The sequence below is a fragment of the Peromyscus maniculatus genome, chromosome 1 (genome assembly GCF_049852395.1).
Source record: "Peromyscus maniculatus bairdii isolate BWxNUB_F1_BW_parent chromosome 1, HU_Pman_BW_mat_3.1, whole genome shotgun sequence".
NCBI lineage: Eukaryota > Metazoa > Chordata > Mammalia > Rodentia > Cricetidae > Peromyscus > Peromyscus maniculatus.
The window spans coordinates 13,206,334-13,218,783 of NC_134852.1; the positions used below are offsets into that span (position 1 = coordinate 13,206,334).

General features: G+C 40.5%; 1 long non-coding RNA gene across 1 annotated transcript; it reads left to right on the forward strand.

The window, feature by feature from the left end:
- Window positions 1-6,682: 6,682 nt before the first annotated feature.
- Window positions 6,683-11,838, forward strand: LOC143272942 (uncharacterized). The gene is made up of 3 exons (XR_013050627.1): window positions 6,683-6,801; window positions 10,324-10,507; window positions 11,698-11,838. It is a non-coding gene; the product is annotated as an uncharacterized LOC143272942 (long non-coding RNA).
- The last annotated feature ends 612 nt before the right edge of the window (window positions 11,839-12,450 follow it).

Sequence of the window (12,450 nt, forward strand, 5' to 3'; positions counted from 1 at the left end):
TGCCCTGGGGTAAGCAATCAGGAACCCCTTGGGGAAGTCTCTCTTTAGTCATAGCCAATTGAGTGGGGAGGGATTTATCAACTCCCAAAACAAAAGAGAAAAGCCAAAGATCCCTTTGGTTTTTATCCTTATTTTCTCTAGGAGAGTCAACCAGCAATGTTCTATAAGAGAGGGAAGCACATCCAGGCTCAAGAGTGATATCAGCGGAGAAGCAGATAGGCAAGGCATCTGTATGTCCTGTATAATTTAGGAGACCAGAAATGTTATAATAAACAAAAGCATCTCTATCTCCCCCCATCAGCTTACAGTCATTAACCACCATTCTCACTTCCTCAAAATTCCAAGCTGCAGGGTGAAATGGAGGTGGCTCTGGGACATAAGTCCAGAATTCTTACTGAGTAGCACATATTGGTAATAAAGGTAGCAGGATCTGCATGGAGAGCAGAGCAATCATAGCCAAAAACTAGACAAGGAGGAGTGACTTGACCACTTTGATCAACCACAAAATCCTCAGTCACATGTCCTGGGTTTGGAACATAACCCCCTGGTCCTTTTGTTGAATGTGTGACAAGGAGTGATGTAATAGTCTATGACTACCTTGTGCTGACATTGGGGCATCACTGGGGACCCCAAAATCTGGAACACTGACCAAGTCCAGTACAAGCAGGCTGTGTTATTTGCTGTCCAGGTTCTGTAAGACCATCTGAGGCTAGGGGCATGCAGGCAGCAGTTGGAGCAGTCTTTAGACTTTGATTGGAAATCTGCTGGAACAGATGTATATTAAGAGCAGGAAACAAAGTTAAGGACTTTTAGGGGGAAATTTTTTTTCTTAAGTGTGCATTTGAAACTTCCAGGTTCATGGTCCTGGCAGCTGGGGGAGGGGCATCCTAAAATCAGGGTAAGGGGAAGAGGTCCCATAACCCTAGGAATAGGCAGCTGGGTAAACAGGTTATTGATTGGTAATACTTATCCAGAGCCCATTTTGACCTGTGACAGGTGGATCCAACTCGATTCTCTTATTTATTTTTTAGAAGCAAAAGTTCCAGATATGTTAGCATTTTCATTGTTTGTAGTTTGCATACATTCACATTGTAGAAAAGGCAGTAGACTCAGACCTTTGAACCATAGTAAATGTTTGTGAACCTAAAAATAATTTTGGTTATAAGCATTAACATTTTTTTCTAGAAGACTGGGTGTATATAGATTAGACAAATGTTTTTAGTGCAACGAGAAGTATGTTTTTAACTCTATATTTAGAAAACAACCAAAGGGAAATTTAAAATCTTGAGCTTGTAACTATGATAATAATAGTGTTTACCAGAGCTAGATTAATAGCTTATCAGAACTTTATTGATTAATGTTAGAACTCTGAACCTTTGAAGTTTTAATATAACAATAGCATAGTGAGAGAAAGAAATATGAATCATTTTTATGTCAGATATTCTAGGCCTGTAGGCTGAAGATAAATGCCCTAACATTAGAGAGGAACCTTGGATGACTGTCCAGATGGCCAGCTGTTTCTGTCATTTCTTAATTTTGGAAATTGTTTGCTTTGCACTTCCTGTTTACTCAGATAACATTATATCCTTCTCAGGTCTCTGATGGAGTTGAAGACTATATAGTTATAGTTTCCCTTGTTAACAAATTCAGAAAAGACACTCACAAAAGAGGTGATTTCATTTAGATTGCCTTTATATATGTGTGTATTTTAGGAAGCTTCTGTTAGGTTTCTATATTACTATTCAAATGGCACTAAATTTAGCTTTCTCTCACTGTATATTCTTCCTCATCCATCTTTCTCCTCCCCCTTCCCTACTTGATCCTTCTGTTCCAGTTCCCCAGCATCCATCCATAACCATCTATTCTATTTCTCTTTTTTATGGCGATCTATCTGTTGAGCCCAGTCCCTTACTCATGTCCAGGTCATGTTTAGACGGTCATATTGGTGAGACTTTATGGGTGTAGCTTCTGATATGACTAGGTGGCACAGTCTCACAGAAAACTCTCAGATTCTCTAGTTCTTAACATCTTTCCACCCCCTCTGCCTTCAAGATAACCCTCATCCAAGAAGTGAAAGAACTCTAAGATGAAACATGTCAAACATTGAAGAAGGAAATGGAGTAAAACATCAGAAGATGGAAAATTGGTGTATAAGTATGGGTCAGCAGTCATGAGGGATCACATATGGGAGCCTGGTGATGACTAGGTGTGGAGATACACTATGTAAGAATTCAATGGTACTAGAGTTTTCACAATATGTGGATGACAAGATGTTCTATGCCACTGCTTTTAGGGCTTCCCTCTGTAAAGACCTGGACACAGATTCCAAGTGATTTTGGGAGAAACCGAGGCAAGGCAGCTGATGATAGCTGCATGCTTAGTTTTCCATCTCAGCACCTCAGAAAATAATTTTGTTCTTTTCTTCACCTGCAAATGAAGGCAACATACTCCACAAGAGACTGAAGGAAATCCCACTGACATCAACCACACCATTCAACATGATGTTGGGTTTTCATGTCTTAGTAATTTTATAGTGTAAATCCCACCAGTGCATACATCCTTCATCATAGAGATCAAGTCTGTCTTTTCCAGTTTGGTTTGTGTGTGTGTGCATGCATATGCGTGCGTGCGTGCGTGCGTGTGTGCACGTGTGTGTGTGTGTGTGTGTGTGTGTGTGTGTGTGTGTGTGTGTGTGTAGTACCCACAGAAGAGGGAGTTGGATCTCCTGGAACTGTAGTTACAGACAATGGTAAGTTGTCCAAATGAAGATGCTACAAACCAATCTTGGGTCTTCTGATACTCTTAAGCCCTGAGCCATCTCTCCAGCCCCCAGGTTACTTTGTACAAGAATCTGATCCTCAACCCAAAAGGAAATTCTATTTATTTTGCAACCCTATCTGTGTTGTTTCATAACATAATGATCTAACTGTGAAGAAAACAGGTTCTTTGGCATGACACTGGGAAAGGAGACAGACAGGAATGCTTTCTTATGGTTATAACTCAGTACTATTCCTCAAGCTATAATAATTCATTCATGAAATGAAGTTAAAACATACTCTGCTAGTAAAATATTTTTTTCTGGGACACCACCTATTGCAGCCTCAGTTGTAGGGCAGTAGGCAAGACTCCTGCTGGCAGGCCTGACCACCCCCTATCAGACCTGTAATCTACAAGCCCCACCCAGTTTCCCAAACCCATCCATCCCCCAAGACTGCAGCTGCACCTTGAGACACAGACTCCACTAGCTCTGATTTGACCAAGAGCTCCAACTGGACCAAGAGCTCTCAGAGACACAAATACTGCCAGTGCTAATTGGACCAACAGTGGCTCCCTGAGACACAGACATCATTGACACCAATTGGAGAAAGAGATGGGTGGACGCCAGTGCAGGAATACAGTCAACAACATGAAGAGCACTATGGCAGCACCAGAACCTAGTGGTACTACATCTGTAAGACCTGATCATCCCAAAGTAGAAGAAGCAGAAAAAATGACCTAAAATGACTTTATGAAGATGACAGAAGCCTTTAAAAAGGAAATGAAAAATTCCCTTATAGAAATTGAGGAAAAGACAAACAAAAAATTGGAAGAAATCAATAAATTCCTTAAAGAAAACCAAGAAAAAGCAATTAAACAGGTGAAGGAAGCAGCTCAAAAACTTGAAAATTGAAATAAAGGTAATAAAGAAGACACAAACAAAGGGAATGATGGAAATGGAAAATCTGAATAAATGAACAGGAATTACAGATGTAAGCATAACCAACAAAATGCAAGAGATGGAAGAGAGAATCTCTGGCATTGAAGATACAATAGTGGAAATAGATTTGTCAGTCAAAGAAAACATTAAAGCCAACAAAGTCATAACACAAAACATCCATGCTGTCTGGGACACCGTGAAAAGACCTAATGTAAGAATAATGGGGATAGCCGGGCGGTGGTAGCGCATGCCTTTAATCCCAGCACTCGGGAAGCAGAGGCAGGAGGATCTCTGTGAGTTCGAGGCCAGCCTGGGCTACCAAGTGAGTTCCAGGAAAGGCACAAAGCTACACAGAGAAACCCTGTCTCAAAAAACCAAAAAGAAAAAAAAAAGAATAATGGGGATAGAAGAAGGAGAAGAATACCAGCTCAAAGGCACAGAAAGTATATTCAACAAAATTATAGAAGAAAACATTCCCAATCTAAAGGAGGAAATGCCTATGAAGATACAAGAGGCTTATGGAACACCAAATAGACTGGACCCCCAAAAGATCCTCTCATCACATAATAATCAAATCACTAAATATACAGAATAAAGAAATAATATTAAGAGATGCAAAGGAAAAGGCCAAGTAACATATAAAGGCAGACCTATCAAAATAATACTTGACTTCTCACTGGAGACCCTGAAAGCTAGAAGGTCTTGGACAGACATTTTGCAGACACTAGAAGACAATGGATGCCAGCCCAGACTATTATACCCAGCAAAACTCTAAATCACCATGGATGGAGTAAACAAAATATTCTGTGACAAAAACAGATTTAAACAATACCTATCATATCTCTGCCCCAGTTGCCGGCCATCAGGGAAAAGTCCTGTGGGCAAGCTCCTCCATCAAAACCCTATTGGACCTAGCAATCCACAAGACCCACGGCCTGCCCCAATATCCATCCCCCTGCAACCCCAGTGGCTTTCTGAGCCACAGAACCAGTCAGCTTGGATTGGATCAAGAGCAGCTCCCTGAGACACAGAATCTGCCAGCTCCAATTAGATCAAGAGCTAAGATTGGACCCAGAGTGGCCTCCTGAGACACAGACACAGCAAGCACAGACTGGACCAATAGCAGCTCACTCAGACACAGGCACCTTTTGTACCTACTGGAGGAAGAGATGGGGAGACACCAGTGCAAAAATACATACAACAACATAAACAGCAATACGGCAACACCAGAACCTACTGGTTCTACAATAGCAAGACTTGAACATCACAATGTAGAAGAAGCAGAAGAAAGTAACCTTAAAAATAACTTCATGAAGATGCTAAGGCCTTTAAAGAGGAAATGAAAAATTTGCTTAAAGAAATTGAGGAAAAGACAAACAAAAAATTGGAAGAAATCAAGAAATTGAGGAAAAGACAAAAAAATGTTGGAAGAAATCAATAAATCCCTTAAAGAAAGACAAAAACCATGAAAAAGCAATTAAACATGTGAGGGAAACAGTTCAAGACCTGAAAAGGGAAATAGAAAAAATGAAGAAGACACAAACAGAGGGAATGCTGGAAATAGAAAATCTGAGTAAATGACCAGGAAACACAAATGCAAGCATAACCAACAGAATACAAGAGATGGAAGAGTATAAAGGATACAATAGAGGAAATAGATTTGTCAGTCAAAGAAAATAGCAAAGCCCAAAATGTCATAACACAAAATGTCCAGAAAATCTGGGACACCAAGAAAAGGCCAAATCTAAGAATAATAGGGATAGAAGAAGGAGAATACCAACACAATGGCATAGAAAATATAGTTAACAAAATCATAGAAGAAAACTTTTCCAACTTAAAGAAGGAAATACCTATATTACTCTTGCAGATGCCAAAGTTTGGTTCCCAGCATCCATGCTAGGTTTATCTCAAGGGCTTGTGACTCCATATTCAGGGGTCTAGTGCCCTCTTCTGGCATCCCCAGACACTGCATTCATGAATGCAATACCCACACACAGATATACATATGAATTTAACATATACATATGTTAAAATAACAAAGACTAATGTTTTAAAATTTTACTCAGTGTGATGTCAAGAATTTTATGGACAACCAGATGCAATCTGATTTTCATTTAATGCATTTTTCACTTAGAAAAATCAATTCTTGTATGATATACTATATAGGTATGAATGATTATCTATCCTTTATTTTTATATTTCAGTTGCATGTTTTCAGATATTATATTCACTAATTTAGTGTGTGTGTGTGTGTGTGTGTGTGTGTGTGTGTGTGTGTGTGTGTGTATGGGGTTTCACGTGCCATTGTGCATGTGTGGATGTCTGAGGACAACTTGTGGGAGTCAGTTTTCTCCTTCAGCCATGTGGGTTTCAGGGATAAGGCTCATATCATCAGGCTGTGGGTCAAGTGCCTTTACCCACTGATTCATTTAGTCAGTTCTTGGTATTTTACTCACAATGAAGTATTATTTAATAAATCTATGATTGCTTCATAAAATACTTCTTACATGTATTTGGATTTTATCCTGCTCTTTTTTATACACTTTTCTAGTTAGAGGTTCAAAGAGACAGGGCTGGAGATGTTGTTCAGTGGTTAACTCTTTTTGCTTTGTCAGAGGACCCAGGTTCAGTTCTCAGCACCCATATGATGGCTTAAAATCATCTGTAATTCCAGTTCTAAGAGGTATTATATCCTCTTCTGGTCTCTGCAAACACTGCACCTATGTGGTGCACATAAACACATATCAGCAAACATCCATACACATGAAATAAGGTTTAAAAATCCTTTTAAATATGTAGGTAGTAAGTATGTATAATTTTTTTCTCTAAAAAAACACATGTGAGCTTTCTTGGACAATGTCATAATTGTGTTATAGACCTCTAGAGGTAGAAACTTGACATTCTTTACCTTCCTCAAAGTAAATGCCATCCTCCAATCAGGAATAAGAACAAATATTCATGAGGTGCAACGTTCACTAATAATTTCCTTTTCCTCCCCTATCTCTGTAGTGGTTTTTGGATCCTGGTTTGATCACACACTTGGATGGTTAACCAGGAGAGACACAGAGAACTTTCTACTAATGTCCTATGAGGAGCTACAGAGGGTAATTCTCTTTTACTGTGTTTCCTACATTGCCCATATCTGCCTTTGTTCCTTTCCTTTGTATTTCTCTAGGGGTAAACAATCGAGTGAGTGAGTGGGAGACTGTCATAGTTAGCATCGTTGTCAACTTGACACACCCGTGAGAGGAGCTATCCATGGAGAAAATGCCTCTACTAGATGTCTGTGGGGGGATTTTCTCAATTAATGATTAATGTAGGGGAGCCTCGCCACTCTGGGTGCTATATCCACAGGCAAGTGGGCTTGGAATGTATAAGAAAGGTAGCTGAGTAAGCCAGAGGGAGCAAGTCAGTGAGCAGCAATCCTCTGTGGGCTCTGCTTCAGTTCCTGCCTCAAGTTCCTGCCTGGCTTCCCTCCATGATGCTCAAAACCCAGAAGCTGGATAAGCCCCTCCTTCCCCAGGTTGTTATTGGTCAGTATTTTATCATGGTAACAGAAAAATCAAACGCAAACAGGGAAGGTGTGTAAAACCCAGCCTTTCATTGCCTGCATAACCTCAGCACGTTCTAACTCATCCTGTGACTCACTGTTGTCCTGAAACTGCAAAAACAGCAGTATTCAGCTACACAATAAAAGTGACAACTATCTAGAATAGTGAATGTCGTGCTACATGTGTACTTGATAAGTCTTAGCCACGTCTTATTAAAGACACGTGCTTCGTCTAAACGTTCCTTCAGTTTCAGAGTAAGAATCTGATGGCTTTTGTTCAGAACGCTAGCCTGGCAATGCTCTGGGTTCATGCTCAACAACATTAGTACACGAAAGTTGTCACAGTGGCTCCCACCCCGGCAACCTGACCACATCAACACATTTGATGCAGGCACCTCAATAGCTTCATATTGGGGCCCAGGGACAATCAGATGGAGTATCGAACATAAAACTTAGGCAAGGACCTTTCATATAGACTTTCAGGGAATGTTCCAGGCTCGAGTCCTAAGTCAGAACTAAGAACTGGCCAACAGGAATCTCACCATAGTAAACTATGTATTATATACAGCAATTCCAATACTACAAAAGAAGTGTTTTTTCATACAACTCCTTCTCTCTTTCAAATGCCCTTCTATTGGCTGATTTAATCCAGTGACCACTGAAATTCCCAATTCTTTCTGTGGTATACAGTATTTTTGTAGAAAGTGCCTGTTCATTTTGGGCCTCCACTTTTCAATCCAATTTACGTCCAGTTGGATTCATGAGTCTTGTTTTTTCCCAACAAAATTTGCCAATGAAAAGTTGGTAACCAAGGGTAATGATGAGTGTAATGGGGAGGAGCAGAAAAAAATATTTCATGTATTTTATATGAAATCTAGATTAGCTGTGTGGGGGGCACACAGGGAGAAGCAGGAGATGGACTGTTCAGGCGAGGGAAAGGGTAAGTAGGAGGGGTAAGGTAGACAGCAAAGCATGATGGGTGATGAGGTGAACATGAGTTCAGTACAATGATACACATTTATAAAAAGTGACATAATGAAATCCTATATTTTATACACTTAAAATTGATTTGTTTTTCATAAGGAAAAGTCAGGGGTTGAGGTTGGCTTAGCTGTTCAGAGCATTTGCTGCTCTTCCAGAGGACCTGAGTTTGGGGCCCAAACCCATGCCAGTTAGCTCATAACTGCCTGTAACAATAGCTCCAGGGGAATCTGATACTCTCTTCTGGCCTCCATGAACATCTACAAACACACACACACAGACACACACACAGACACACACACACACAGAGACACACACATATGCACAGACACACACACAGACATACACATACACACACATACACACATGCACAGACACACACACACAGAGTAATGGACACAGACATACACATGCAACACACATACATACACACACATGTACACACACACATGCACAGACATACACAGGCACACACACAGATACAGACATAGATGCAGACACACACACACACAGAGAATAATGGACACAGACATACACATGCAACACACATACATACACACACATGCACAGACACACACATGCACAGACATACACAGGCACACACACAGATACAGACACACACATGCACACATGTGCACAGACACACACACAGACACACACATATACACACACACACAGGAACACACACAGACACAGACACAAATGCAGACACACATATACACAGACACATGCATACACAGACACACACAGACACATACATACACACACAGACATATACACACATACACAGATACACACAGACAGACACAGATGCAAACACACACACACACACACACACACACGCTTTTTTTCTGAGCTGGTGGCTGGCAGGCAGACTTGACGAAGGAATGGGTTTTCTTTTCATGACTCCTTTATCCCTTCACAATGTAAGACAGAGTTGAAAACTGGTGAAGTTGGGGCTGAGTGGTGGCTAAGAATACATGTTACCTTTACAGAGGACCTGGATTCGATCCCCAGCTCCCACATGGTGGCTCCCAGCCACCTCTAATTCCAACTCAGAGTGATCCATTGTCCTTTTCTGGCCTCAGTGCTCACTGTATGCACATGCATTTTATATATATATATATATATATATATATATATATATATATATATATATATATATATATATATTACATTATAAATTTACACACATCATGCATTTATTATAAATTTATGTATTCATATTATACTGCATAACATATTATATAGTATATACATCATATACAACTTATAAACATAATATAAAATATATTATAACCAAAAGGCAGAGAGAGAGCATCGAAATTAGCAAAATCAGAAATGAAAAGTTAGATAACTAACATTGAGGAAATCCAGAGAATCATGAGGTCATACTTTAAAAACCTGTACTCCACAAAACTGGAAAATCTAAAAGAAATGGACAATTTTCTGCATAGGTACCACATACCTAAGTTAAATCAAGACCAGATAAACTATTTAAATAGACCAATAACCCCTAACAAAATAGAAACAGTCATTAGAAGTCTCTCAACCAAAAAAGCCCAGGACCAGATGGTTTCAGCACAGAATTCTACCAGATCTTCAAAGAAGAGCTAATATCAATACTCTTCAATTTGTTCCACACCATAGAAACAGAAGAAACATTACCAATTTTTTATGAGGCTACAATTACCCTGATTCCCAAGCCAAACAAAGATGCAATAAAGAAAGAGAACTACAGACCAATCTCCCTCATGAACATTGCTGCAAAAATACTCAATAAAATACTGGCAAACAGAATCCAAGAACACATCAAAACAATTATTCACCATGATCAAGTAGGCTTCATCCCAGGGATGCAAGGATGGTCAAGGAAATCAAGGGGACACAAATTGGAAATGAACTTATAAATATATATAACATAGTTATGTATATCAGTATATATTATATATGAATATGTATATTATGTAGGATGTTGGAAAGAAAAGTTTAGGTCACATAATAAGGAAGTATTCATCTTCTTGAGAACTCAAGGGCTATGTCATCATCATTGCTTGTATCCACTCTCTCCTGATAACTCCTTTTCCACCCACAGGACCTCAGAGGCAGCATGCAAAATGTGTGTCAATTTCTGGGCAAACATCTGACTCCAGAGCAGCTTGATTCTGCTGTCCGAAACTTGTCCTTTTCAGTCATGAAAGAGAATAGCATGTCCAACAGCCTAATGCTAAGAAATCCCAAAGATGGCACCGTCTCCAATATACCATTGCTGAGAAAGGGTGAGACAAGATAGAGTGTCAAGGTTGTGTTGTAAAAATGGGTAGGTGTTTGATGTTTGCATGAAGCATGAGGCATGGAAACAGACATGCTTGGAAGCTAGTGTCATATTCCATCATATTCTTTAGAAGAGTCACTGCCCACAGATCCATTACTGAGAATCCTTAGAACCATGGTTAAGCAGAGAAGGAGTGAGAGGTGCCTGTGCCCTCCTGGCTCTGCCTGTGGGATGGACAAGTCCTGTCTATACACTTAGACCAGTCAGTCTCAGTGACATTGTCCACGTCTGTAAGAAACCAGAGGTGTAGTCACAGGAACAGCACTTTCCAATTCAGAGGGTTTACAACAGATAACCCATGCAAACATCCACGTGTCTACATGACAGATACAATGCCATTCATCAGTAACAGAGTTTACTGACACATGCAGCAACTTGGATGGATTCCAGTGGCCTTATGCTGAGCGACAAGAGTCAACAACAAATCTACACACAATATATTTATGTAACATTCATAAAATAGAAAATAATTGTAGAGGCAGAGAATATGTTGCTGACCTTCAGGGATCCAGGGTGGTGGGGCTTGATGATTCATATATGACTAAAAAAGTAGTAGTATTGGGAGATGTTTGTGACACTGGACTATTTATGTATTTCAGTGGAAACGGATTACAAAAATCTCCCGCATGGAGAAAAGTGATGTAGAACACATCCATTTCCCTAGTGGAGATTTTTCTGGTCACAGCATTGTGTAACTTAACCATATTCCCTTGACTATAATACAAACTTTGTTGTAAAAAAAGTTGAAGGACACAAACTTTCAGTGTCCATTTTGTACCCTGTATCTCTGTCACATAGTTGTTATTTTTTTCCACATGGAGGGCAGGACTGAGGTGCAGGTATGAAAACTCCCTCAGTTTTTCCTTCAAAGTTTCAAGACTAGGATTTTTCCACCTGACATTTCGGACGCTCACAGGCACCAACCTCAAATCATCGCAAGCCCTGTCCCTTTTGTGTTAACGTAGTTTTGACAGTTGGCAGTTGGTCTGAAGCAGAAAACTGTAGGATGACTCATTTTGGTCTTGAGAGAAAATACTAACTGGATAGTTGAGGTGGGAGTGTGACAGGCTTGGCTGTGCAAGTGGAATTTGGACTCATTTTCCTGGTGCTTTTCCTTCTGTGTTTGACCGACAGGCATCTGTGGTGACTGGAAGAATCTCTTCACTGTGGCTCAAAGTGAAGCCTTTGACAGAGTCTATCAGGAGAAGATGTCGAGGCTGGATCCTGGTCTCTTCCCCTGGTCAGCACGCTGTTGATCAGTGCCCCCACCCACCTACCCCCATGCCACTCTGCACACCCCCATCCCAGATAGGGTTTCTTAGTGTAGTCCTGGCTATGCTGGACCTAGCTCTGTAGACAGGCTGGCCTCGAACTCAGAGATTTGCCTGCCTCTGCCTCCTGAGTGCCGGGATTAAAGGTGTGTACCACCAATGCCCGGCTGTCTGGTTATAAGACTGTAAACATTTTAAGGACTCTGAGTGTTAGCTACTAAACTTAAAAACAAATCTATCTGTGCCTTTTTTGTCATCTGGATGCAAGTTAGTCATCTGGGGTCAGGAAATCTGATGGAGAAAATGCCTCTATCAGTTTGGTCTGTATGAGGGCCTGGCCCACTCAAGGTGGTGCCATCCTTGGGGAAGTGGCTCTGGGTTGTATGAAAAAAAGCAATCTGAGCAAGTCACAGGGAGCAAGCCAGTAAGCATCATTCCCCCACGGTCTCTAAGTTCCTGCCTCAGTTTCCCATGATGGAGGACCTGTAAGCCAAATAAACCCTTTCCCCCCATGTCGCTTTGGGTCAGTGCTTTATCACAGGAATGGAATGAAGATTGGAATACTATCCTCTTGAGTTGCCAGGTGGTTCATATCACAAAACTCAGAGCAAAATAA